This window comes from Loxodonta africana, chromosome 7 (assembly GCF_030014295.1).
Source record: "Loxodonta africana isolate mLoxAfr1 chromosome 7, mLoxAfr1.hap2, whole genome shotgun sequence".
NCBI classification, from domain to species: Eukaryota; Metazoa; Chordata; class Mammalia; order Proboscidea; family Elephantidae; genus Loxodonta; species Loxodonta africana.
This window is the reverse complement of record NC_087348.1, coordinates 22,207,475-22,235,197: the sequence shown is the minus strand read 5'-3', so window position 1 is coordinate 22,235,197 and position 27,723 is coordinate 22,207,475. Positions and strand designations below refer to the sequence as shown.

General features: G+C 36.8%; 1 pseudogene; it reads left to right on the top strand.

Annotated features, from left to right (window-relative positions):
* The first annotated feature begins 19,458 nt into the window (after positions 1 to 19,458).
* LOC100655413 (olfactory receptor 4C16-like) lies at positions 19,459 to 20,420 on the top strand (annotated as a pseudogene).
* Positions 20,421 to 27,723: the final 7,303 nt, after the last annotated feature.

Here is a 27,723-nt window from a genome sequence, read left to right as displayed (position 1 = left end):
AATACCCTAAATTATAAATCAGGCTTTTATTTTTAAAAGATACTTCTGGATCCTAGTGGAAGTTGGGCAATTTTATTTCTCACATATCTCTTACAGAATAATTTTCAGGGGAAATTCATAATGCTCTCAGCATAATGACAGTTACTTGCCAAACAGTCTAGACCAGATGCCATGGAGTAGATTCCGACTCATGGTGACCCCACGTATGTCAGAGTAGAACTGTGAGCAGTAGGGTTTTCTATGGCAGATTTTTCAGAAGTAGATTGCCAGGCCTTTCTTTCAAGGTGCCTCTGGGTAGATTCAAACCTATAACCTTTGGGTTTGCAGCCGAGGTCGTTAACTGTTTGTATCACCTGGGACTTCACGTTTCTCAAAGTTCCTAATAAATTACTAAGGATGCAGTGAGCACCAATACAATTCATGATATTTTATAGAACAAAAGGAAACTGCAACGAAGTGTGAACTGAATAGACAATACTGGTGTCAGCCCTTTCTCCAGGCTTGAGAGTGGAGTTGATGTCAGAGACTGGCTACTATTCCTCCGTCAGTCAGACTCAATGATGACAGTTATCGGGTATAGTCTGTAAACATTTGTATTTCTAGACTTGCTTCGGCCATAACCAAGGACCAAACCATACCCCAAACTTCCAGCTCAGCGCTGACTTACAACCATCGCTGCTTTTGTGATATTCCTTTTCTCTTTCCACAATGGCTCAGTGAGGAACATTTTTTAAAGGACTGGTCAAATAAGAAAGGGGCAATCTCAGTTAACATTTTTCGTTTTCTTTGTCAGTCCAGTTGCCTCTTATTCCCTAATTATTTAAGCAGACAACAAATATTTTAAAAACTCAGCAGCTGCTGCAAAGTTGAGCAATAAAAAGAAGCGTCAGATGTGGCTCTTTTCCTTAAATAAGGGGCAGGCCTAGCAAATTTAAAATAATGACAAATAAATCATTGAGAATGGAAGAAATGAAAGAAAAACAAAGTACTGAAGTTTTAAAGCTAGACAAAGGCTATTCCCTGCAGGGAGGAAAGCATGAGCAAGGGCCCAGAGCTGGGGGTAAGAGACATGGTTCAGGGCAGAACAGAGAGCTAAGGTCTTAGAGTTAACATAGACCAGGTTCTAATTTTGACTTCTGGAACACGTTTTAGCTGTGTAATTAGCTAAAAGTCATTTATCCTTCCAGATCTGCATTTTTATGTAGAAATATTGCATTTGTGTATTTATAGAAGCATTTTAATAATATAAATTTATACATAGATTGCATCATGTATGCAAATATACTGTACATTAAATTTTCAATCAACTGTTTATTATTGACAACATTCCATGTCAGTATATGGAGATTTATCATATTCCCAATTTTCTGCTAGTACAATGCTACGGTGAATATTTTATGTTGATGTATGTATCTATGACTATATCAGGGAAACCCTGGTGGCATAGTGGTTAAGACCTACTGCTGCTAACCATAGAAGTAGGCAGTTCGAATCCATCAGGTGCTCCCTGGAAGCCCTGTGGGGCAGTTCTACTATGTCCTTTAGTGTTGCTATTAGTCGGAATCAACTAGAGAGCAACCCGGCCAGGTTATAACAATATAGATGCAGATAAAGATATATAGCAATAGATTTAAGCATTTCTTTAAAATAAGTTTTTGCAATAGAATTGCAGAATCACAGGAAATGAACATCTTACACTTGGATAACCAAACCAAACCCACTGGCATCAAGTTGATTCCGGCTCAGAAGCCCTATGGGACAGAGTAGAGTGGCCCCAAGGTGTTTCGAAGGGGCAGCTGGTGGATTAGAACTACTAACCTTTTGATTAGCAGCCATTGCTCTTATCCACTGTGCCATCAGGGATCCACTTGGATAGGTTTTGGTAAATTCTCCTTACAAAATGGTTATTCATAACAATAATATATTTCTTTCTATCCTTTTTTTCTATTATTTTTGTCTTTCTTCTTTACATCAATTTCTTACTTTTCAGTTGTATTATTTTTGTTATTATAGAGGCATCATTCTATATCAGAATATAATTCAGAAGAATTTTTAGTAAGTAAACATTTAAACTCATTTCATAAAGAACAATTATTCTTTGTCTAAGTAGATTTGTCAATAATCGATCTACCCATCTCAAAATAACAACCGTAATAATAATTAGCATTTATTAAGCATATTGACTTGTTCACTTCCTTGAGGTCATGAAGTTAGTGAGTAATATAGTCTGTTTTTGAATCCAGGAAGCTGGAGTCTGGAGCTGAGAGTTCTTTCTGAATTCTCTCTGGGCTATATAACATCTCCATTGAAAACCTACGTACCTAGATGGTTCTAGGGATTGCAATTGGATGGTCAGTTTTATGTAGTCGGTGGACTTGTATCTCTAAAGCTTTCTGAGTATCGAACTAGATTTTTCTCTTATCCCTAAAGGACTTTAAAGTAGCCTCTTTAGTACATGTATCACCCCATTTTTTTTCTCTTTTCATAAAATCAATGGCAAGTTAATGGGATTGCAACTGACTGCAGTAGAATTTTGTAGAATGGAAGGGACAATAATGTTTTAATTTTTAATATTGTGATCTATAATAATTTATCAGTGTTTCCATAGGATGCTCCTAAATTACCTCTATCCTCGCTATCACCAAACCGCCAGCATTACCATAGCTGTTCCTACTACCACCACCACCACCACTGTGATCATCACTGTCATCACCAACACTACCGCAACTACTGCCATTATCACCAACACCAGTATCATCACCAGCACGGCCACCACCACCATCATTACTGCTGCCTCCACTGCCATCGTCTTCATCGCCATCACCACTCCCACTGCTGTGCCTATGGGTAGATCTACTTGCAATAAAATTTAGTAGTTGTTCTGTTTTACTGATAAAAAAATATAAAAATTCAGCTTATTCCTAAATGAAGATCTTCAATCTAAAATTTAAGTATTACTCTCTAAATATCACAGTTTTTTAAGAAAAAGAATACATTAATACTTTTTTTTTTTTACCCTTAATCTAAGATGAGAAAGAATAACATGTAGGGAAAGAAAGAGAGAAATGGCCTTGAGAACTAAGAAAAGAAGAGAGACAAGAAGAAAATAAATGGAAAGAGAGTAGGAAACACACATAGACACTCAGAGGGGAGAAAGAGAGCTAGAGCTAAATAGGAGAGAGAGGGGGGGAGAGAGAGAACACAGCAAGAGAAAAAGATTGAAATGAAATTGGAGAAAAAAAAAAAATCAGACAATCTCCTGGTAACTATTTCCAGATATTTTACTCTTTTTTTGGAAACCTGTGCATATTATTTTACTTACAAATTTTCATTTCTAAGATGGAGGCCAACTGACATACTTAATTTTTCTTCTCAGAGTAAAAAGTAGATCAAGCAAAATAATTTGATCTCACTCCAGTTAGAACTTAAGTATGAATGGAAGTTCATGACTCAAATTCCAGAGAAGAAATATTGCTAACAGAAAAAGCACACAGGTTTTGAGTGTGAATTACTGACATACTTTAAAAGCAAAAGATATGGACATATTAATATGTAATTAATTAATTCAACTAAAATTTGTCGTAATTTGAAAGTGCTTTCTATGCCATAATTCTATGCAACAATTAAAATCTAAGTATTAAGTACTCAATCAAAAGATAAGGTTGACCCTTAGAATTTAGTTTTTACAATTGGCGAAAAGTGGAAAGTTATACAAATAAAGACTCTAATCATTTCAAGTCTAATCCAAGATCTTATCCCACCTGAGATTCATTCACATAAAGCAACTGCTCCAGAGAGTCTAAGAACTAGGTGAAATGATTCCAGTGTATATTTTCTTACTGTGGAAGTAAGTTGCCCGAGATGTAAGTGGAAAAACATCATCCAGTCATTAAACGCTGGTCAAATCTGTCAAACTAGGATTTCCATTGCTTTTGAAGAGCGATTTAAAGCAGAAGTTGTAGGTATCTATGAGCCTAACGAAGAAGTATACATTCTGTTTTACCAAGGGACTTATTTATATCCTCTCCAATTAAGGTTTGCTGAAGAGGTAGCCAAGCAGAGAGTTTACTGAATCGTTCCGGTCCCTTTTTGAATCGCAGTGGATTGTACATTGAGATCAAAGTAGAAATTGTCTTTGTTCAGTTTCTCAGAAGATACATCATGGATACAATGTTTTCCTTTGGGTTATACGAGGCCAAAGGGCCTATCTGAACAGCTGTGACAAGGCACAGACTTACATCATTCAGTCGTAGCCTTCTGAGGCTAGTTCTCCACTGACAGAGAGGCTAATCCCTAGCCCAGTGAATTCCCATTCACCCACTTTAATAATAGGGTGTACTCAGGGGAAGAATATCACTAAGGCCAAGGCAACATGCAGGAACCTAGATCACAGTATCAGCCATTTAGTCATTTGTTCATGCACTGTGATGTGTACCTCAATTACAGAACGGCCACAGCTTTAAATAGTCAGAATATAGCAACAGGAAGGAACCTGAGTCATATCCCAACTCTGGGTTCCATCTCCCACACAGAAGTGATATCTGTCCCAGAGAGGTCACTTTTATGGTCAGAAAATTTGTACCCAGGCAGAAAAAATTATTTATTTTTTTTCAAATTTATTAAGAAACGGCATTTTCAATTAATACTGTTTTACCATTTTTGGAGTAATGGGTTATAATTTTCATTCCTTCTCCACCCTATAAAATGATCTCATTTGCATTAACTTTTTTTCATCTTCAACACCCTCTCAGGTAATCAGAGTTAGGATAATTTTTTCAACTTTCAGAATCTAATCCTCATATATTATCCACAGGCTTATTTTTGCTCTCAAATCATTTTTACTAATTGTCTGATATTAACTCAATAGACATAGGATCTGAAGTTACCCTATGGTCACGAGAGCCATTTAGATATAGGTTAGAATCAACTTCTCTTGGTGGGAAAAGATGAGGAGAGAGTAATATGAGTGTCTATAGTCAATTCTTACAAATTCTAACTCAGTTGTTCCATCAGTGGCTATTCAAATATGCATCTACTCCCTCTCTGTTGCACTATTGTTGTTAGGCGCTGTTGACTTGGTTCTGCCTCACAGTGAACAGAAAGAAACACTGGTCAGTCCTTTATCATTCTCAAAGTGGTTTCTATATTTGAGCCCACTGTTGCAGCCACTGTGTCAGTCTGACTTATTGAAGGTCTTTCTCTTTTTTGCTGACCCTCTGCTTTACCAAGTATGGTGTTCTCCGGTGACTGGTCCCTCCTGATAACATGTCCTAAGTACATAAGACAAAGTCTCACCATCTCACTTCTAAGGAGCATTCTGGCTACACTTCTTCCAAGACAGATTTGTTTATTCTTCTGGAAGCCCATGGTGTTTTTAATATTCTTCACCAACATGATAATTTAAAGGCATCATTTCTTCTTTGGTCTTCCTTATTCATTTTCAAGCTCCTATTCTGTTTTATTTCCTTTATCACATTTGTCATTATGTGAAATTATATCTTTCATTTAGCTTTTATTTGCTTTTTATTTATTTGCACCTAACTAGAATATAACCAGTAAAAAAACACTGACTTTTCTGTATTTCTGATTTTCAGTGTGAATCCCTGGGATGCACAAATGGTTAAGTGCTGGACTACTAGTCGAAAGGTTGACTGTTTGAACCTGTCGAAGAGGCTCCTCAGAAGACAGACCCAGTGATCTACTTCTGAAAGATCACAGCCTTGAAAACCATATGGAACAGTTCTACTCTGCATATACAGGGTCAACATGAGTTGAAACTGACTTGACAAAAACTAACAATAGGAGCGGTATAAAAAAAAAAAAAATTTTTTTTTTTTTTTAGTATGTAGAATTTGAAAGATAATAGACGTTTGTTAAAAAAAAAAAAAGTAAATGCACATGCTGTTGTTGTTGATAGGTGCCGCTGAGTTGGTTCCAACTCACAGTGACACCATGTACAACAAAGCGAAACACGGCCTGTGCCTGTACCACCCTCACAATCCTTGCTGTGCTTGAGCCCATTGCTGTAGCCACTGTGTCAGTCTATTTCGTTGAGGCTCTTCCTCTTTTTTGCTGACACTCTACTTTACCAAGAATGATGTCCTTCTCCAGGGACTGATCCCTCCTGATAACATGTCCAAAGAAAGTGAGATGAAGTCTCTTCATCCTTGCTTCTAAGAAACATTCTGGCTGTACTTCTTCCAAGACAGATTTTTTCATTCTTTTGGCAGTCCGTGGTATATTCAGTATTCTTCACCAACACCGTAATTCAAAGTTGTCAATTCTTCTTTGGTCTTCAACCTATTTGATTAAACAGTCCTTTTTCTTAATAACATGATTAATATTCCAGAGTACATAATATGGGAAAAGTTACTGTGAAGAACCGCTATTTATTCAAGGAAGCTATTCTCATACCATAACCCGTTGCCTTTCAGTTGATTCCGGCTCATACCGGACAGAGGATACACTTAGCCAACCACTGGGCGTGACTTGAGTCTTAAAGTTTTCTATTGACCTGTGTGCCATAGCATCTCAAATTTTACCATTCACTGTTTATTCTTTTCAGTTGATTGCTACCTTATCAATTGCACTTCTTTTCTAAAAATAAGTAATATATTTACTTTGGTGGGAATAAAATCATTAAATTGTTTTTTCCCTTTGACAAGAAGAAATAAGTAAAGATGGGTTACCTGCAAAGATGAGAGTCAACTGAGAGTTTAATGGGAAGAAAAATTCCCAGATATGATACTTTTATGATATGATCCATGGTCATCCCTGCATTTTGTCATTTTAGAATCATGTATGGGATCAAAATAGCATTGTGGAAAGAGTCCAGACACTGTCCAAAAGACTTGGCAATCCAGTTAACCTCAAATGGCCTCATTTTGCTCAAAAGCCAAACGAAGTTAAACTACCTGGGTGGAGCAAACAATTAAGTGTTTGGCTGAAAGATTGGTGGTTTGAGTCCACTCAGAGCAGCCTCAGCAGAAAGGCCTGAGGGTCTACTTCTGAAAGGTCAGAGCAATTCGGAGCTGATGTGGAGCACCGTTCTGCTCGGACACACATGGGCTGGAATGGACTCGACAGCAACTAGTTTTTTTTTTTTTAAAATGGGGTTAGTAAGTACATCATGATGTAAGAATTACTAGCTAATGTTTGTAAAATATCTTCCAAACTGTCTGGTTCATGGTTAATGTTCAACAAAATTTAGTTAATCCCCTCATTTAAATGACACCAAAATGGCATTTCTTAATTAAATATGAAGCTTAACCCATACTGTCAAGTAAGCGAGGCATATACTATCTTTCTTTTTTTCCCCTCCCCTTTGCAATAATTTCTTTATAAAGCACAAGAAGTTATTCTGACGCAGTTGTAACCCATGAGTGGTTCCTCAAAGTAAGTAGAAAGGGAAACGTGGTTCCTTAAAAGCATTCCCAAGCTATCAAGATTTTCCTCCTGAGGCTGTCAGATTGACTTACATTTTCTTCAAGAGTCTTGTGCTTTCCAGATTTGCTGTTGCCGGTTTATTTTCTTGTGTCTCATTCATAATTGTTTTAGCACCTCTTTACTGAGCTCTGGTGTCTTTCACTCGGACTCCCATTTATTAGCTTTGATATTGTTCTTTAGATGTTCTTTTAATTCTGTTTCATGCCCTGAATTAAATGTGACATATTATCAGTACTGACCCTTGACTTGCCCTTGTCAGTATTCCAAGTTCCTAGGCAGGATATGTCATCAGAAGATTAAAAGAGGCCCCGACCTTTTAATCTTTATCTGCTGCAATGTCTAATTGTCAGTAATAACTGGAACTTTTGTCATTTTTTAGTTCAGTTGCTGTTGTTGTTAGGTGCTGTCGAGTCAGTTCCAACTCATAGCAACCCTATGCACAACAGAACGAAACACTGCCCAGTCCTGTGCCATGGTCACAATTATTGCTATTCTTGAGCCCATTGTTGCAGCCACTGTGTCAATCCATCTTGTTGAGGGTCTTCATTTTTTTTCCTGACCCTCTGCTTTACCAAAAATGATGTCCTTCTCCAGGGACCGATTCCTCCCAATAATATGTTGAAAGTATGTGAGATGTAATTGTGCCATCCTTGCTTCTAAGGAGCATTCTAGTTGTACTTCTTCCAAGACAGATTTGTTCATTCTTTTGGCAGTCCATGGTATTTTCGATATTCTTCACCAACACCACAATTCAAAGGCATCAATTCTTCTTCAGTCTTCCTTATTCATTGTCCAGCATTCACATCAGGGGCACCTTAGTCCTCAAGGTGACATCTTTGCTTTGGAACACTTTATAGAGATCTCTTGCAGCTGATTTGCCCAAGGCAATGCGTGATTTGGTGTCTTGACTGCTGCTTCCAGTAGTTCAATTAGGGAACATAATATTCTTAGATATCTAAGGGGAGATTTGAACACACAGTTAGATGTATGTAAGTGTGGAGGTAGGGAGCATGGTCTGGAGTACAGATATAAATTTTTGAGTATTCAGCATTTGAATAACCTTTAAGACTATGGGATTGGATGCATTTACTGAAGCAGTATGTATTGACAGAGGAAAAATTTAGGATCAATGACTGAGCCCTTGTGCACTCTATGACCTTAAATAGTGAAGCAAAAAAGGCAGAATCCACAAAGCAGAATGAGGAGTGACATGTGGAGTAGAAGGAAAGCCAAGAAAATGTGTGATATCGGAAGCCGAGTGAATAAAGTATATCAAGGAAGTAAAAGTGATCAGCTATTTCCAATATTGCTGATAGATCTAGTAAAATGATGGTGGAGACCTGACCATGGGATTTAGCAAAGTGGAGGTCCTTGGCGATATTGACAAGAAAGCTTTGTTAAGTTGGAACCGTGGGGAAAGTCTTCCTGGAGTTGTTTTAAGATGGACTGAATAGAAAGGAATTAGTAACAGGAAGAAAACCAGTTCAATGTATTTCACTAAGAAGAAGAAGAAATAAGTGGAAAAGTTGCTGGCAGAGAAGCAAGGTTAAGAGAATGGAACTTTAAAGATGGGGGAAATAACAAAATGGCTTTATGGTGATGGTATGATGGGGTACAGAACGACAGCTGCTAAGGAGGTGGTGGGGAGAACTATCGGACAATTACTGTTGAGTAGGCAAGGAGAAACGTGCACAAGTGGAGGTTTTGACTTCAGATAGTAGCAAGGATAGTTTACAGAAGAGCAAGGTTCTATGGTAACAGGCAGGGAGGAAAAGTATGTGGTTACAGACGCTGGACAGTGGGCAGAGAGAATGGTGTGAGTTTGTAGAAATTCTTCTCTGTTTTAAGTTTCCTCTGTGAGACAGAAAATATGATCATTGGTTGAGACTGAAGAAAAGGAAGGATGTACTGGGGTTTTGAAGAGAGGAAAAGGTGTGAAATAATCTTTTAGGCCAAAGGGAGAATAAATTGACTGACGGCATATAGTGTGATAGATTGCTAGCATCAGGGGCCCATTAGGCCTTCACAGTCATGAGTTTAAAATGACACTCACAAGTTGTATCACAGCTTGGTTAAAAATTCTCACAATCCATTAACATTTTCTGAAGAAGCAGGCAAATCTGCAAAATCCTCTAGTTCTAGATTACATTTTGAAGCAGCAGCATTTTGGCCTAATATTTGACTTGATCGCCACCTTGTGGGAAGAGAGTATAAATATTAGGTTGGTTAGGTCACAGAGCTACAGAGATTACCATAAACCAGGTTGTCCAAATCTGAGCAGGGATTAGGGTGGGTGGTTTGTTCCTGTACCTGTTTAGGAAATGGTTCTGAGTATTGATTTTTCTCTGAGTGTTTATTACTGTTGTTTTTTCAGCTGCCATCGAGTTGGCCCTTCATTCATGGTGACCCCATGCATAACAGAACAAAATACTGCCAGGTCATGTGCCATTCCCATGAAGTTTTGGGCACGACAGATGTGATCCACAGAGTTTTCACTGGCTGATTGCATAAACAGACCACCAGGACTTTGTTCCTGCACACTTACTACAGCACTGGCTTCATTTTCGTCCATAGCAGTGCCAAATTTCCCAATCATCTTGTTTTAAAAATGTGGTATCAACTCCTACTGTAACAAGTTCTTGGCTTTTCCTTTCAGGTTTAGAGTCCCTGTCACTTTATTTTTATCTGAAAGTTCTGGAAGTGTGCTTCAGTTCCAAGTTCTGTTCATGGTCTGTTAATGTCACCCTTTTCAAATAAATTACAAACCATTTGAACCTGGTAGCAAGGCAGATGCCAAGGCTGTTGCTGCTGCTTCAGGAGCAGGTCTCCAGAGCATCATCTATCCCTGATTTTATCTCAAATATTTGTTTCACACTCTTCCTATGATTAACAGGCTTCCTGCACTTTATTGTACCTATAATTGTAAATGTGGTTCCAATCAGTTTTTATGGGACAGAACGTTAAATCACTCTTCTTAAACAGTTTCAGTTTTCACCTAGGGCATGTGACAGTTCCAGGACCATGGAACTGGCTCCTTAGCCTCTGCTCTTTGAAGGATGATTTCCAATCTCAGAGGCCAGGACAGGCACCCAAGCTGATAGACATATATTCAAAGCAGAATTATTGCAGTATAGATTTATTCCTCAAAATCAACTGTTTTTTTTTCCCTAAAGATAAGGATGTTTTTTGATAAATTTCTGCTTTTTCTCATAGTCTTTGAGGCTTTTAAGATTAAAATAAACTCAGCCTGGCCTGGGGCTAGTTCATGGGGCCAGCGCATGTAACTTCCAGAGCGTGTAGAAGGAGGAGTTGGGAATATACCATTGAGTGGACATTTAAATATATGTTTTTAGTAATTGGTACATGGAAATAAGTTAATTAAGATCATAAATTAAGTTTATATTAAGACAGCCAGTTGGTTTTGTTACCTTTGACAGCTGAGGCAGAAGTAGAAGTGGCCAAATATATATTCAGTGGCATTTGCTTCCATTCCTCAAACCAATAGACTCTGAGCTTAGAGTTTCCAAAGCCAATATCAAAATGACCAAGAACAGACTAATGGTGACTTCAAATTCCACCAAGTCCACTCTAAACTGGGAGCACATTTCATTGAGGATTCCCATGACCTATTGGGGAAGCACTTATCTTCATGTGCCTGGAAGTGTGGTTCTGCACCTGGTGTACCCCACAAAACTGATCCTAAATATCACCCATGATGGGTTCACTTAATCACATACCACTGATATGACAGCAGTCCAGTGTGCTAGCACCTTTCTTCTGATGGCACAGAGCAGGAATAGAAATCTTGGCCATTGCTAGTTCTTCAGTCTCATTACACTGGCTGGAAACCCTCGGTCAGTTTCTATTGTAGCATGCCCTGATGGGAAGTAATCCAAGGAGATAATTTTGGATACCATTTCAGTGGTTACCGGAACTGGTACCTAGAGGATCCACCATCCCCAAATGGCTCCATGAAGAGCTTATTTTTCTTCCCTCCAAATACTGTGCATTTTTAACTTGACCCAGTATTTGCTTCCTAACTTTTTTTTTTTTTTTTCCCCTCCTCTTCCTTCTTTGTATTTTATCCTGGAACACTTTCTTCGATATCTCAAGGGAAGAGTTCATCCAGACCCCTTCCAATGGTCATCATCCTCTACAAGCATCCAAATTGTCTCAGTTTCTTACAGCAGTTCTAACAGAAATAGCACAAGTGGGTGGCTTTAAAGAACAGGAATTTATTTTCTTACAGTTTAGGAGGCTAGAAGTCTGAACTCAGGTTATGGCTCTAAGGTAAGGTCCTTAAATCTCAATTTCAGCCTCTAGTAGCTAGCAATCCTTTTATTTCCTGGGCTTGTAGATTCAACTGCCTCTGTTGTCCAATAGCTTCTGTCTTCCCCCTGTGTCGATATGCATCTCTGTGTCTGTGCTGCTCTTTATATAACTTGGAAGTGATTAGGTTTAGGATCCACCCTACACTGGTATGGCCTCAGATGGTTATTTGATTCCATCATATTGATTTGTATTTTGAATGGTGATTACATTAAGAAAAGTGATTACATTACATCACATGTAATGTGATTATATTTTATTAGATTACATCCACAAGGCGTTGTTTGATATGCAGTGTGTTGTTTGATTTCTTGACTGCTCTTCCGTGGGTGTTGATTGTGGATCCAAGTAAAATGAAATCCTTGACAACTTCAACCCTTTCTCCTTTTATCATGATGTTGCTTATTGGTCCAATTGTGAAAATTTTTGTTTTCTTTATGTTGAGGTATAATCCATATTGAAGGCTTTATTCTTCATCAGTAAGTGCTTCAAGTCCTCTTCATTTTCAGCAAGCAAGGTTGTATCATCTGCATGTTGCATCTTGCTAATGAGTCATCCTTCTATCCTAATGCTGCATTCCTCTTCATACAGCCCAGGTTCTCAGATTATTTGCTCAGCATACAGATTTAATAAGTATGGTGAAAGGGTACAACCCAGATGCACAACTTTCTTCACTTTAAACCACGCAGTATCTCCTTCTTCTGTTCGAGCTTCTGCCTTTTGATCTATGCACAGGTTCCTCATGAGCAAAATTGAGTGTCCTGGAATTCCCACTATTCAATAAATATTTGATGAAGTAAAATTATTTCAATAAAACAGTATTCTTGATTAAATGACTTTTTACTAAGGTGAATTAGTAGAACAAATGGAAATTAATTAGATAAATCTAAGGTATCTCTTAGGTTGTGAATAATTATGTATAAATAACTATAATAACTATAACAATAACTGTATAATAACTATAGCTATAACTATGGTTATAACCATAACTATAGTATAACTGTAACTAGTATAACTGTAAAACTATAACTATATATATATATTTACATACACCAATGAAAACTCAAACCTGTTGCCACCGAGTCCATTCCAACTCATAGTGACCTTACAGGACAGAGTAGAACTACCTCATAGTGTTTTCAAGGAGCAGCCAGTGGATTTGAACTGCCAACCTTTTGGTTAGCAGCTTAAGCTCTTAACCACTGTGCCACCAGGGCTCTCTCTCTATATATAGTTATTATATTTATATATAATTGTCTCCTTAGACCCCTTGCTGTAAATCTGGTTCCTTGGTGGAGAATGTTTATAGCCCACAGCATAGAATCTCTGGTTTCAGAATGCCACAATGACTTCCTTGAATTCTCCTTGCAAATACATTGTAAGAGCCAGACAAATCTATCTCCTAATGCACGAAGGGGAGCCCTGGTGGCCAGTGGTTAAGAGCTCAGCTGCTGGCCAAAAGGTCCACAGTTCAAATCCACCAGCTGCTTCTTGGAAACCCTATGGGGCAGTTGTAGTCTGTTCAATAGTGTTGCTATGTGTTGGAATCAACTAGATGGCAATGGGTTTTAATGCAGTGAAGGGCAGTTAGGGCACTGGGTAGAACAGGAATTCTTTTTGTAATCTTCCTCTCTTACCAATGATGTCATTTTTTTCTTTTCCCTGTTTTGTACACAACTTTCATCACCACTTGTCTTTTTTCTTTTATTCTCTGGTACCTTTGATCTCCCTGAGGCAACTAACAAACTTTTTTTTTTTTTCTGGTTTCTGAGTATGAGGGGGTTAATTTGCCCTTGTGGCTCAATGGTTAAGCACTGGGCTGCTAACTCAAAGGCTGGATCCACCAATCACTCACTCTGTGGGAGAAAAGACCTAGCAATCTGCTCTCCTAAAGATTACAACCTTGGAAACCCTATGAGGGCAGTTCTACTCTGTTCTATAGGGTCTTTGTGAATCAGAATCAACTGAATGGCACCCAAGAACAACTTGCTATTCTTATAGGCTAAATAGATCAACAAAAAGTTAAGCCTAGTACAACACCTGAGATGTTTCTGACTAGCACAGGAAGGAAAACTTTAGGGAATAATACTTTCTAGAATGATAATAACTTAAATCATTATGTCTTAAAATATTCCCTCTAGAATGCAGAGAGCTTTTCTTCCCCCAATATTCTATGAGAATGGTTATTTAAAAAAGGGATAGACAGACCTGATAGTAACTTAGACAGTCTACTAACAGGTAAGTAAATGATTATTTCCATCTTTATCAACTCAGAAAGACATCATTACAGACTAATTCAACATAATATTCTAATATACTTCCTTATGTTTTGTCACTGTACTGCTGCCACATCCTCTGAGAAAGGAACAAGGAAAAAAATTAACAACTCAGTGTTTGTAAAAGTTTGCCATTAACTTAGGAAACAAATAGAACAAAATACACATTTGGGAAGAAAATCTATCTTTTGAATTCAACAAATATTTTATGAGCATCTGGTATGTGAAAAGCCATCATTGCTGTGTGGGGGGAGATGGATGAAGCCCAGGGCTATTGCTTCTTGAGATGGTAGAGCATATAAAAGTTCACAAATGCTTCTGTTATAAGGTAGCAATGAAGTTGTAACAAAGAGATTCGAGTACTGGAAAGTTAGAAGAGGTTATGTCTAATAAAAAATTAGATAAAAAGTTAATGGACGTGATGACCTTGACATAGTTTCTGGAGAATGCCAGATTTTCCACCTCCCGGTAATTACATTAAATAGAATATTGACTACCGCAGTATAGAATAATTACTCCTTGCATGTTTCCAAAATGAAAGAAAGAATATAATTTGCAGTTGACACTCTTCTGAGGTTTATTTTGAAAAGTTGAAGAATGACATCTCAGAGAAACTTCAGAGCAAACATGATGATAAGAGGCTAAAATCTATATAATTACTTTGAAGAATAGTATGCCCTATATGTGGGAGAGTAGTTCCTGAAAATATTTTGGGTAAATATCATCCCTTTTACTCAATATTTGTCCCTATCCGACCTACTTCCTTTCGACACCTTGTTACCATTGTGCCTCTGTAATACTCCTGCTTCTCTGATAAAATTCAGTAAGAGGAACAATTAAATATTAATGTTATTATGTTTGGGGCAACCAGATATTGGAAGCATAAACCAAAACCAAACCCACTGCCGTCAAGTTGATTCCGACTCACAGCGACCCTATAGGACAGAGCAGAACTGTCCCATGTGGTTTCCAAGGAGCACTTGGTAGATTTGAACAGCTGATATTTTGGTTAGGAGCTTTAGCTCTTAACCACTACCCCACTAGGGTTTCCAATGGAAGCATAGGTAATATGTATTGAATTTTATGGCAACCTTTGGTCTTCAAGTCAGAATGTTTCCAAGGTATCTCTTTACCAGATATCAGAAGTCAAGGGATTCACTTACATAGAGTGAGGAGCTCAAAAGGTAGACTATAAAAAAAAAAAAAAAAAAAACTGGACCTTTGAGAGCCGAAGAATCATGGGACAACCTGTTAACCCTCTCTCACACACATGGGCTGACATAAGTTAGAAGCAACTCATCGACAGCTAACAAGGGTCAAGTATTCACATAAAAAAAAAAATGCTTAAGATTTCATCTTCATGGATGTCAGTGTCTTACATGGCAGTGTGGTGCAGTGTAAAGTACATTATCTTCTACTACAGATTATAGAGCTGATTCACTAACCCATAAAACTGTAACCCATTGTCATCAAGTCGATTTCAATTCATAGGGACAAGTTACCTAAAATCTATCTCTTTATCCCCCAGCTTTAAAAATTTGGAGTATATCTGTCTATCTTTCATACTACATATGATAGAAAGAAAACCGCATTAAATGAATGGTGTGAATATATTTCATAATCAGAATTCTCATTGCCTTTGAGTCAATTTCAACTCATAGTGACCCTATAGGACAGAGTAGAACTGCCTATAGGGTTTCCAAGGCTGTAATCTTTACAGAAACAGACTGCCACATCTTTCTCCGGAGGAGCAGCTGGTGGGTTCCAACCACTGACCTTTTTGTTATCAGCCAAGTGTTTCAACCACTGTGCCACCAGGGCTTCTTGTAATCAGAATAGCATTATAATATTACTAATTAGTAATATGTATTAGTACATTGCACTAGTTTTTTTTTTTATTAGTACATTTTAAGAGGTAGGGAATGTTCAGTTCAAAAGCATTTACTGAGCATCTACGTTGTATAAGGTGTTTGATTTGAAACAGTAGAAAATAAATTCTGAGAGTTCATAGTTTTCCAAGAATCTTATTTGAGGAAGAAAGCTAAAACAATTCCATACATATAAGTGTGTTGTAAGTGAAAATATGTGAAATTATAAGAAATGTTATAAAGAAAGCTTGTAGAAAGTAGGAGAGAGAATTTCCTTCATCACAAGACAAGCATTGAAGGCTGCCTAAAGGAGGATCCTCTGCAGTTGGGTCACGAAATTTTGAGAAGGATGAAGCAGTTGGATAGGAAAAGGAGGAAAAGAAATAGCAAGATGGGTTTTGAGAACTTCATCCTTATTCATTTCTAATCTCTGGGTTTTACATTATTTCTATTATGAAGTTCCCACCTGATACACTTACTAATCCTTACTCCCATGCTCCCATTGCATGTTGAATATATCCTTATTAGACACAGAATTCAATGAATATTTGTCAATTTGGGAACTATATTCATGCTTTTCCAGATCATGATATTTTGTAGATTAAAAATTCCTTTGTTCAAAAAAAAAAAAAAAAAGTGTACTTGAGGTCATAGAATATGTTTCTAAAGGATATTAACAAATGTATGATTGAAGTAGTCTGGTTTGTCTGGAACACGAATGGGTAGAAATGAGCTTTAAGACTGCAGATCCCCAATACCTGTGGCTGTAATCCCATCTGTGAATGGGTTTTCTTTGATATGTTAATGAGACAGTATTAGTGTAGGGTGTGTTTTAAGTCAATTTCTTTTGATGTATAAAAGAGATTAAACAAGCAAGTAAGCAAGGAGAGATCAGGGACACATGAAGATCGCCAAGGAACCAAGACAAGGACCTTCCCCCAGAGCCCATGAGAGAATAAACTTCCTCTAGAGCTGACACCTTGATTTCGAACTTCTAGCCTCCTAACCATGAGAAAATAAAATTATTTTCTTTAAATCCACGTAGGTGTGGTATTTCTGTTATAGCAGCACTAAATAATTAAGACAAAACTCAAAATTATAAACAAGTTAATAAAAAGTATTTATGATTCATAATTTAACTTAAGGATTTATGTCAAAATATATGTAGAAAATTAACTTGTTTTAGAAATGGGTAACCTAATGAGATTAATAATATACAAACCCAAAATGCCACTCTCAAAGGAGTGACCAAAATCACAGACTATTGAAGATGAATGAGACTTTTCTATCACCTTACCTTCAACATCTACCGTATTTTCAAATACAAATATTTTATGATGTATCATTCATTTAAAAATGAATAATGAAGAGAATGAACTTACTGTAATGGTTAAGATACCAAGAGTCAGCCTTCTTACAGTTTATCCTTGCTCAGAATCACATAGTCCAAAGAAAATTATGTTTTATTCTGGGCACTCCAAAGTGAGTAACTTTATTGGGAAATTTTGCAAGGGTTGGTTTTACTTTGGAGGAAGATAAGATTTATTTGAAGGCTGTTGAGGAAAAGAGAATTTACAAAGGAAGAAGTAAGCTAGTCTATTTGACTAACCCAGACTGGATTTTGGCCAACTCATAACTCTCTAGACAATGTATTGGAGGTACGGATGTGACTTGGGAAGAACACAATAAGATAATTCAGTCTTCTATATTATATTTAAATACATAATACATATGTCTTTACTTGCATATGGCCTCCCTTCTAATGTCATAGTGATGAGAAAGATGTTTAAAAAAAAAAAAGTTTTGTTCTTGAAAGTGAAGGCTTTGATTATTTCTGTCTAAATTTGTAAAAGAAGTCTTCGTTGAAAGATGTTATAATTCAAATTTCAATAATAATCTCTAAATTTGGCAGGACAGAAAACAAATTTAATAAAGAAGTCAGTTACTGATTATCCACAATCCCTCTTCTAACCACATTGTCCTCCCTTTTCTGCTTCTCTGCTCTGTTCTAGGAACATGGGGTTTTCAACTACCAGGATAATACAAACTTTTTTGGGAATTACAGTCACGCTTTGATCCTACAACAAGCTGCCTGGTGTGTCTGGTAACAACTCCCACGCCTACTGCCCCGGATCTAAAATGCTTAAGCTAAAAACCAGAAGCATGAACTATTAAGCAATCATCACACCTCTTTTAATTTGGAAATGTAAGCTCAGGGACTTTAAGTGCTCTAAGAGGTGCTTTTCAGCTTTTCAGAGATTGGAGGAAGAAAAATAGAAATCAGAATATTTGAGATATTACCAATATTCAAAGAACTTTCATTTGTGCTTACTAGCAAATGTCAAGTACCAAACATCATTAAGGTGTTTGAAGGTAAAAATAGACTATTTAGAAGCTAATGGAGCACTGGTGGTGCAGTGGTTAAGAGCTCAGCTGCCAACCCAAAGGTCAGAGCTTTGAATCCACCAACCACTCCTTGGAAACCCTACAGGGGCTGTTCTACTCTATTCTAAACGGTAGCTAAGAGTAGGAATCGAATCAATGGCAATAGGTCTGGTTTTGGTTTAACAAGTGTTATAGGACTACTATGAGTCAGAAGCAACTTGAATACAATGGGATAAATGAATGTTTCTTACTCATTTTTTCAACCTGGGATATCGGGGAGAGAGAGTTCGGTAAATAGCTGGGCCATATATATTTTTTGGTCCCTGAGAAGAGCAAACAGTTTACACTTTACTATGAACATAGAGGTTGGTAGTTCGAACCCACCCAGCACAACCATGGAAAAAAGGTCTGGTGATCTGTTTATGTGAAAATTATAGCCAAGAAAATGCTAGAGTAGTTCTACTCTGTGACACATGGGGCTCCATGAGATGGAATTGAGTTCATGGCAACAATTTTTTTTGGCTTATTGTATATTTATAAGTAATATACATTATATAAGAATGCATCACTAATATGGAATGCCTACATTTATGTATAAATAAGACATTCTCTATAAGAATGGGAATAGTGTGTGACTTTATATACATAATATTAAACTCAAAAGAGAAGACAGATATATTCTAAGTGCTGAGTGAGAAACAATCCAATCCATGGGCCCCAGGGTCTATTGAATAAAAAAAAAAAAAATAATAAGTAAACAAGTTGGTACCATATATCCTGGTTTTATATCCCTCAAGTAAAACAAATTAATAAGAGCAGAAAGATATTAAAGCTAACAAGCAGTTGTATTTAAACAGTGATTTAAGAAAGTATCTTTTATAAGCTTATTTGAGATTTAAAATTGTCCTATGAAGAGGCCATTATAAATTGAGAGACAAAAAGGTGAAGTGACTCATTAAGAAACAAAAGCTGGAATGTCCCTGATGAGGGATAGTTAGTTTTGCTGAAAATATCCATAACATTGCATTGCACCGCAAATTAATTTGCTTAAAATATTTCACACTGTTGCATAACACCATACATTAATTCCTGCATCATTTATTTTTTTCAGATGAAACATTTCACACCTGTACCTTCTCCTCATTCAGGAAATCATGCTGCTGAATAATAATGTGACTGAGTTCATTCTGCTTGGGTTGACACAAGATCCTGTTAAAAGGAAAATAGTGTTTGTCTTTTTCTCGCTTTTCTACTTAGGGACATTGTTGGATAATTTGTTGATTATCATCACCATCAAGACCAGCCGGGCACTTGGGAGTCCAATGTACTTCTTCCTTTTCTACTTATCCTTATCTGATACTTGCTTCTCTACCTCCATAAAAAAAAAAAAAAAAAAAAAAAACCCATAGCCCCTAGAATAATTGTGGATGCCCTTCTGAAGAATAGTACTATCTCTTTTAGTGAGTGCATGATCCAAGTCTTTTCATTCCATTTCTTTGGCTGCCTGGAGATCTTCGTCCTTATCCTCATGACCGTTGACCGCTATGTGGCCATCTGTAAGCCCCTGCACTACATGAGCCTCATGATCCGACAAGTCTGCAGTGTGTTGGTAGCTATAGCCTGGGTAGGGACCTGTGTGCATTCTTTAGTTCAGATTTTTCTGACCTTGAGTTTACCTTTCTGTGGTCACAATGTGATTGATCACTATTTATGTGACTTGCAACCCTTGTTGAAACTTGCCTGTGCAGACACCTATGTGATCAACCTACTACTGGTGTCCAATAGTGGGGCTATTTGCACAGTGAGTTTTGTCATCCTGATGTTCTCCTGTATTGTCATCTTGCATTCTCTGAGAAACCACAGTGCTGAAGGGAGGAATAAAGCCCTTTCTACCTGCATCTCCCATATCATTGTAGTCGTCTTGTTCTTCGGTCCTTGTATATTTATATATACACGTCCTGCAACCACCTTCCCCATGGATAAGATGATACCTGTGTTTTATACAATTGAAACACCTTTGATTAACCCTCTGATTTATATGCTGAGAAATGCTGAGGTGAAAAATGCCATGAGGAAGGTATGGAGCAAGAAACTGATTTCAGATGACCAAAGATGAATGGAAGTTATAAATGCTTCCTAATATCTTGAATCAGCCTAAAGGAATTCAACAGGAAATAGCATATTCTTATTTTGAATTTAATACTTTCCTATCTTTAGGAAAATAGGCAATATGAACACATACAGTGGTTAGTGTTGACTCAATTTCATGTTGAGGAAGAGGCCACACCAGGTGCAAACAGGTGTGTAAGGCCCATTGCCTTAGATTTTTCACGATGGTCTCTCTGCCTCCGTTGGATGCCTATAACCACTTGTAATTTTGATCTGGTGTTTTCTCTGTTCTTCATGTTGATTTGTGGTGTTGCTGGACTATTAAATAAAAGTTGGTGGTTGGACCCTAGCGAGCATTGCTACGGAGGAAAGGGCCTGGTGATTCCACTTTTGTAAAGATTACACCCAAAAAACCATATGGGAGTTGCCATGAGTTGGAATCAACTCAATGACAATGGATTTGTTTGTTATTTTTATTGTGATTACAGTTAGCCTCTGTATTCTTAAATTCCCATTCTGGTAGCTTTTGTTTTCACAACTGAATGTGATAATCCAGAGAAGGAATTTGGGGCTTTGAAAGAGAAATACGTGTGTCACAGACAGAAAATTTTAGTGAGTTCTCAATACAAATCAGAGAAGAGAATAAATTGAGTAGAGAGGACTGAATGTTTATATGAAATGTATGTGTCTGCAGTGGGGATAGCACCAACTTTTCTCCCTACCCATCTGATAGCACAGTCTCTATTTACATGATCATTTAAATCCAATTTCAATTTCATTTCTTTTTGTCTTTTTTATCTGTACAGAAAAGTTGACATGAATATTTTTGTTCACTTGAGACATCTAAATTCTACTTTTGTGCTAAATTATATTAAAGTTTTCAAATTTGTATCGATTTTATTGTACCAAAACTTTAGCATTTCTATGGCTTGATAAAATGAACATCTATTTTTCAGTGTGGACATGGAAAGCTATAGATTCCAAGAGAAACTATAGTGACATATATATATATCACTTTTGTTTTTTTACAGCCTATGAATTTCAACATGAAATCTATCCCATGTACTTTATCATTGACTAGAGAAGCTACAGTTTGATTCTCTTATTGAAAGTTTTTCATAGTAGCAGATTCTAGTTGGAAGAGTTTTGGTGATGTCTTCTTCTATTTCGAGAAAAGGGAAAGAGAAAAAAGGAGTGTGTATTGGATGCAATGTAGTTGTCTACCCAGAAACACACCATCTAATCTATCCCTTGGACATGTACTTAATATAGAGCCCCTGCTACCACTGTGACCAAGTCTCCTGCAGAAAGAAATTGTGCTCTAGATCAGAGTCAGAAATTTATAATAAAAATGGCAGAACTGCAAAGAAGACTGAAGGTTCAGCCTCAACATACTTCCTTTGTTGAAACCAGTGTCCTGATAGAAAAAGAATGGGACTGTCAGAACTAAAACAGGGAAATGTTTGTGTAGAAGGTGAGAACCATGAACCCCCAAATTATCTGGATCCTCTGAGCTGGCTCCCTCATGTGAAGGAAGAAAAGTCTTCCGTGACTTGATTCTATGTGATTACATCATCTGATGCACTTGTTGTGCAAAGATAATTGTTCGTTTCCAAAACCTCCTCCTATATCCCTTGTTACTTCCAAAACACTAAGCAGGGGCAAGTCTCAGGAAAGTTAAAGCAGTGAAATACAAGCCTTACTCTTTTAGAAATTATATACATGAGGTAATTACAGTACCTAGCTAATATGTATGAAGAGAAATGGGGAAACACTTTACTATGGGAGTTAATCTTGAAGGTGTTAGCATAGGAGGATAGAATATAAGTCTGGAGATTGAAAATTTTTAACAAGAAGTCAATCACCAATGATTTGCAATCTGATGTTTTGGCAAGGACATCTGGAGCTGGCTTTTTAAAGTATATGCCTTAAGGTATTGTATTGTTTTTCTACTGCTGCTGTAACAAATTGCCACAAATGTGCTTAAAACACCCCAAAATTATTATCTTAAGTTCCCTAGGTTGAAAATATGACATAGGTCTCACTGGACTAAAATCAAGGTGTAAGTGTGGTTGCATTTCTTTTGGAGGCCCTAGGCTTTTCCAGAATATAGAGGCCACCCAGCTTCCCTGGATCATGACCCCTTCCTAAATCTTCGAAGTCAGCCACATTGCATGTCCTTGACCATTCTTCCATTGCCACATCTCCCTCTTTCTCTTCTGCTTCTCTTTCCCACATTTAAGGATACTTGTGATTACACTGAACGAACTCACCTGGATAATACAGGATAATCTCTCTATTTTAAAGTTAGATGATTAGCAACCTTAATTTTGTCCATAACCTTAATTGTAAATACTTATTGGAAATTATAAATTCTTCAGATGTAGATTGAAATGATAAACATTTTAGATATATATTGTGGCTTCTTTCTCCACAGTACTTCCAACTACAATGTTTGAGGGCTTACAGACTGTGTGATCCACTGACATGATATCCAATAAATATTGCCTAGGATACAATATGCATTTGTGAGCAACAGATTGTGAAATTGTGGTCATGATCTCAGACTATTGGGTTACCATGTATTTCATGTGCCATAAGAAGCCAAGCTAATAGAAGAGAGTAGAGATAGATAGACAGATGCTCTTGAATAGACTCCACCCATGGAGACCTTTGTACATATGATATAATTTTGCATTACCAACTTCTTTATTGTAAATATCTTTTTACAATGACATAAATGGTGAATTTACTTGTGGACTTGCTAGATGGAATACACAGGAATCAAGTTAGCTGCATCTGCTGAAAGAGACAATGGAAAAGCTCAATATCATCAGCCAGAACAAGGCCAGGGTCCGGCTGCAGAACAAACCATCAAGTGCTCATATGCAAATTCAAGTCGAAGCTGTTGAAAATTAGAACAATTCCATGAAAGCCAAAGTATGAATTTTAGTATATGCCACCTGAATTTAGAGACTACCTCAAGAATAGATTTGAAGAATTGAGCACTAATGACCAAAGACCAGATGAATTGTGGAATAATATCAAGGACAACATACATGAAGAAAGCAAGAGCTCATTAAAAAGATAGAAAAGAAAAGAAAATACCAAAATGCCTGTCAAAAGAGACTCTGAAACTTACTCTTGAACGTAGAGTAGTCAAAGGGATTGGAAAAAAATTATGAAGTAAAAGAGTTGAAAAGAAGATTTCAAAGGGGAACAGAAGACAAACTAAAGTATTAAAATTACATATGCAAAAACCTGGAGTTAGCAAAACAAAAGGGAAGAACATACTTTTCATTTTTCAAGTTGAAAGAACTGAAGAAAAAATTCAGTTCTCAAGTTGCAATATTGAAGGATTCTGAAGGATTCTATGGGCAAAATTTTGCTAAAGATCATTCAAAAATGGCTGCAGCAGTATATTGACAGGGAACTGCCAGAAATTCAGGCTGGTTTCAGAAGAGGACGTGCAACCAGGGATATCATCCCTGATGTCAGATGAATCCTGGCTGAAAGCAGAGAATACCAGAAGGATGTTTAAAAAAAAAAAAAATTTTTTTTTTTTTGAAGGATGTTTACCTGTGTTTTATTGTCTATGCAAAGTCATTCGACTGTGTGGATCATAACAAATTATGGATAACATTGTGAAGAATGGGAATTCCAGAACACTTAATTGTGCTCATGAGGAAACTTTACATAGATCAAAGGCAGTTGTTCGGACAGAAGAAGAGGATACTGATTGGTTTAAAGTCAGGAAAGGTGTGCATCAGGGTTATATTCTTTCACCATACCTATTTATCTGTATGCTGAGCAAATAATACGAGAAGCTGGACTATATGAAGATGAACGGTGCATCAGGATTGGAGGAAGACTCATTAACAACCTGCATTATGCAGATGACACAACCTTGCTTGCTGAAAATGAAGAGGACTTGAAGCACTTAATGATGAAGATCAAAGACTATAGCCTTAAGTATGAATTACACAATGAATTGACATTAAGAAAACGAAAATCCTCACAACTGGACCAATGAGCAACATAATGATAAACGGAGAAAAGATTGAAGTTATCGAAGATTTTATTTTACTTGCATACATAATCAACACCTTTGGAAGCAGCAGGCAAGAAATCAAAATACACATATAATTGGACAAATGTGCTGCAAAGACCTCTTTAAAGTGTTAAAAAGTGAAGATGTCACTTTGAGGACAAAGGTTTGCCTGATCCAAGCCTTGCTGTTTTCAATGGACTCATATGCATATGAAAGCTGGATAATGCAAAAGGAAGACCAAAGAAGATCTGACACCTTTAAATTACAGTGTTGGCAAAGAATATTGAACATACCATGGACCGCCAGAAGAATGAAAAAAATCTGTCCTGAAAGGAGCAAAACCAGAATGCCCCTTAGAAAGGAAGGATGATGAGATTTCATTTCACATACTTTGGACATATTATCAGAAGGGACCAGTCCCTGGAGAAGGCCATCATGTTTAGTAGAGTGTCAGTGAAAAAGAGGAAGACCCTCAATGAGATAGACTGACACAGTGGCTGCGACAATGGGCTCAAGCATGAAAATGATTGTGAAGATGGAGCAGGAGTCAGCAGTGTTTCGTTCTATTGTACCTGGGATATACGTAAGGACCAACTTGAAGGCACCTAACAACAACAGTAAAAAAAGTACATAGTCATGTCATGTTTTCTAAGGTCAATTTGTTCCCATTGAGTTTTCCATATTCTTCTTCCAACATCTTCACAATTTTCTTCTAATTGAAAAAATATCTCAGAATTGGAATCTTCCAGATTCAGATTAAAAAAAAAAATTACCTTGGGTTTGAGAAAAATATTTTGAAATTTTCCTTCCACCTTGAATTTATATATTTTCCCTAAAATGGGTGCTACTGTACTATGACAAATATCATTCAATTTATTGTTGTGAGCTGCCATCCAGTAAGCCCCCATGCACCACGGGTGGGATGCTGCCTGGTCCTGTGTCATCCCCATGAGGGCTTACAGACTGACTCATTGTGATCCACAGGGCTTCACTGGCTGATATTCAGAAGGAGATCATCAGCCTTTCTTCCTAGTCCCTATTAATCTGAAGGTTTCGCTGAAATCTGGTTAGCATCATTAAAAAAAAAAAAAAAAAAAAAAGCAGTATACAAACCTCCACTGACAAATCGGTGGTGACTGTGCACGAGGTGCGTTGGCTAGGAATCAAACCAATGTCTCCCACATAAAAAAAAAAAAGGTAAGAATTCTACTGCTAAGTCACAAAGGTCTACCCTCACTCCCACCAGGATGTCTATAACAAAAAAAAAAAAAGAAAAAGGAGAATAACAATGCGTTTTAGTTTGACCTTATTTGCATTAAAAAAAAAAAGCAGAATAACTACAATACAAATAAATTATCACCTTGGTAATGAAAGCAGAGAAAGACTCTTAATAAATTTAACGAATGCATTAGTGTTTATTCCCTGTATAGAATGATACAAGGCTATTTTAATTTTCTGGTCATTAGTCTTAAAACTTATGCTAAATTTTTAACACTACATATTTGAAGCAATTTAAAAGAATTTTAAAAAGCACATTTAAAAGCTAAACCAATAAACAAGTTCAAGAACAACAACAGAGTTTATTTTCTATCCTTATCCAAGACTCACCATAGGGCTTCCTCACGTGCCTTTAAATGCTCCTCCTAATGCTTTCAGCGCAGCTTCTCCAGGAGTCCCCACACCCCATGCACTTAGAGAGCTGACCCTGGCCTCTCACTGCTGTACTGAAGCAAAGAAAGAAAGAGCAAAAGGTTCAGCGGCATTTCACACTTTCCTACAGTTTTGTAACATAGTTCTCGTTCTCATTATGACTAAACGGTTTTTTGGTATACTTATTTTAAATATAATTTTAAATCTAGAGATCAAGCATGAAGAGTTTTCCACTGTTATTTTTTTTTTTCAAAGAGGTGCATTTATTATTTTGATAGAGACTTGGTGTTTTTCCTGTATGCTGTCATGAGGTCAGAAACTCAAGAACATTCCTTCAAATATTGATTGGAATTGACAGATAACATGTATGTGAGTTCCTTCCCTTTCTTTCCCTTCCCTTTTCTTCTCTCCTCCTCTTCTCCTTACTTTTTTTTTTTTTTTTTTTTTTGCGTACCTGAATCCATTTCAAGTTGTCTGTTTGAATATCCAGAGAATCAACTCTAAAAATAGTATTTTTCCATGAATACTCAGAAACTATATCTGGTTGTTAAGTATATTTTATAATCTTAGATTCTTCTAATTTTGGTCACAGTTTGGAATTTCTATTATTTTATAAGTCAAATTAAAGAGATCTGTTCTAATGGAAAATTGACCGTGGAACCAGTATCTTGAAATCCTGGCTCCTAACTTGGGGCTGTTTGATGCTGGATCAAGAGGCTAAGAGAAACTGTGGAGTGCTTTTTACTCTATTTCAGATAGAACAGCAATGCTAAAAAGCTATGTATATTTGGAAACCTTATCAAATGATTGAATATTATAAGCAATAAACAATAAAAAGTTGCAAGTGAATGATGGAAATATTAATTGATAATTTTGATTAATAATTGACTAAGTAAATCACTTGAATAATAAAGATTAATTCTTAGTGGGTAGAAGAGTTCATGAAGACTATAATTCCTCTTTTACTGATGAAGAAATAGATGTCCATACAGTGATCATAACAGTAATATATGTTTATGTACGTATGCATTGCTAATATATAATACATAAACATATATAGAAACGAAACATCATTTATGTGGAAGGCAATAGTGTGTGAGTTTATATCTACAACATTAAATTCAAAAAGAGACAAATGTATCCTGAATCCTGCCTGACAAACCCACCATGCAAAAGATGGGCCCCAAGGTTTACTGAATGTGAAAAAAATTAAGTATATAATACTTTGGCATCATATATCCTGATTTTTTATTTATCATATAAATCAAATTAATGACAGTGGACACATGTTAACAAGAAGTTGCAGTTTAAGAGTGATTTACAAAAGTATCTTTCATAAGCTTATTTGAGATTTAAAATGACCCTATGAAGAGATCATTAAGAACTGAGGGACAAAGAGGTGAAGTGACTCATAAAGAAACAAGAGCTAGAATGTCCCTAATGAGGAATATTTATTTTTGCTCAAAATATCACATAACATCACATAGCACCAGAAATTAATTTGCTTAAAATGTTTCACACTGTTGCACAGCACCATACATTAATTCCTATATTTTTTATTGTTTTCAGATAAACTGTTTCACGCTTGTACCTTCTCACTCACGAAACC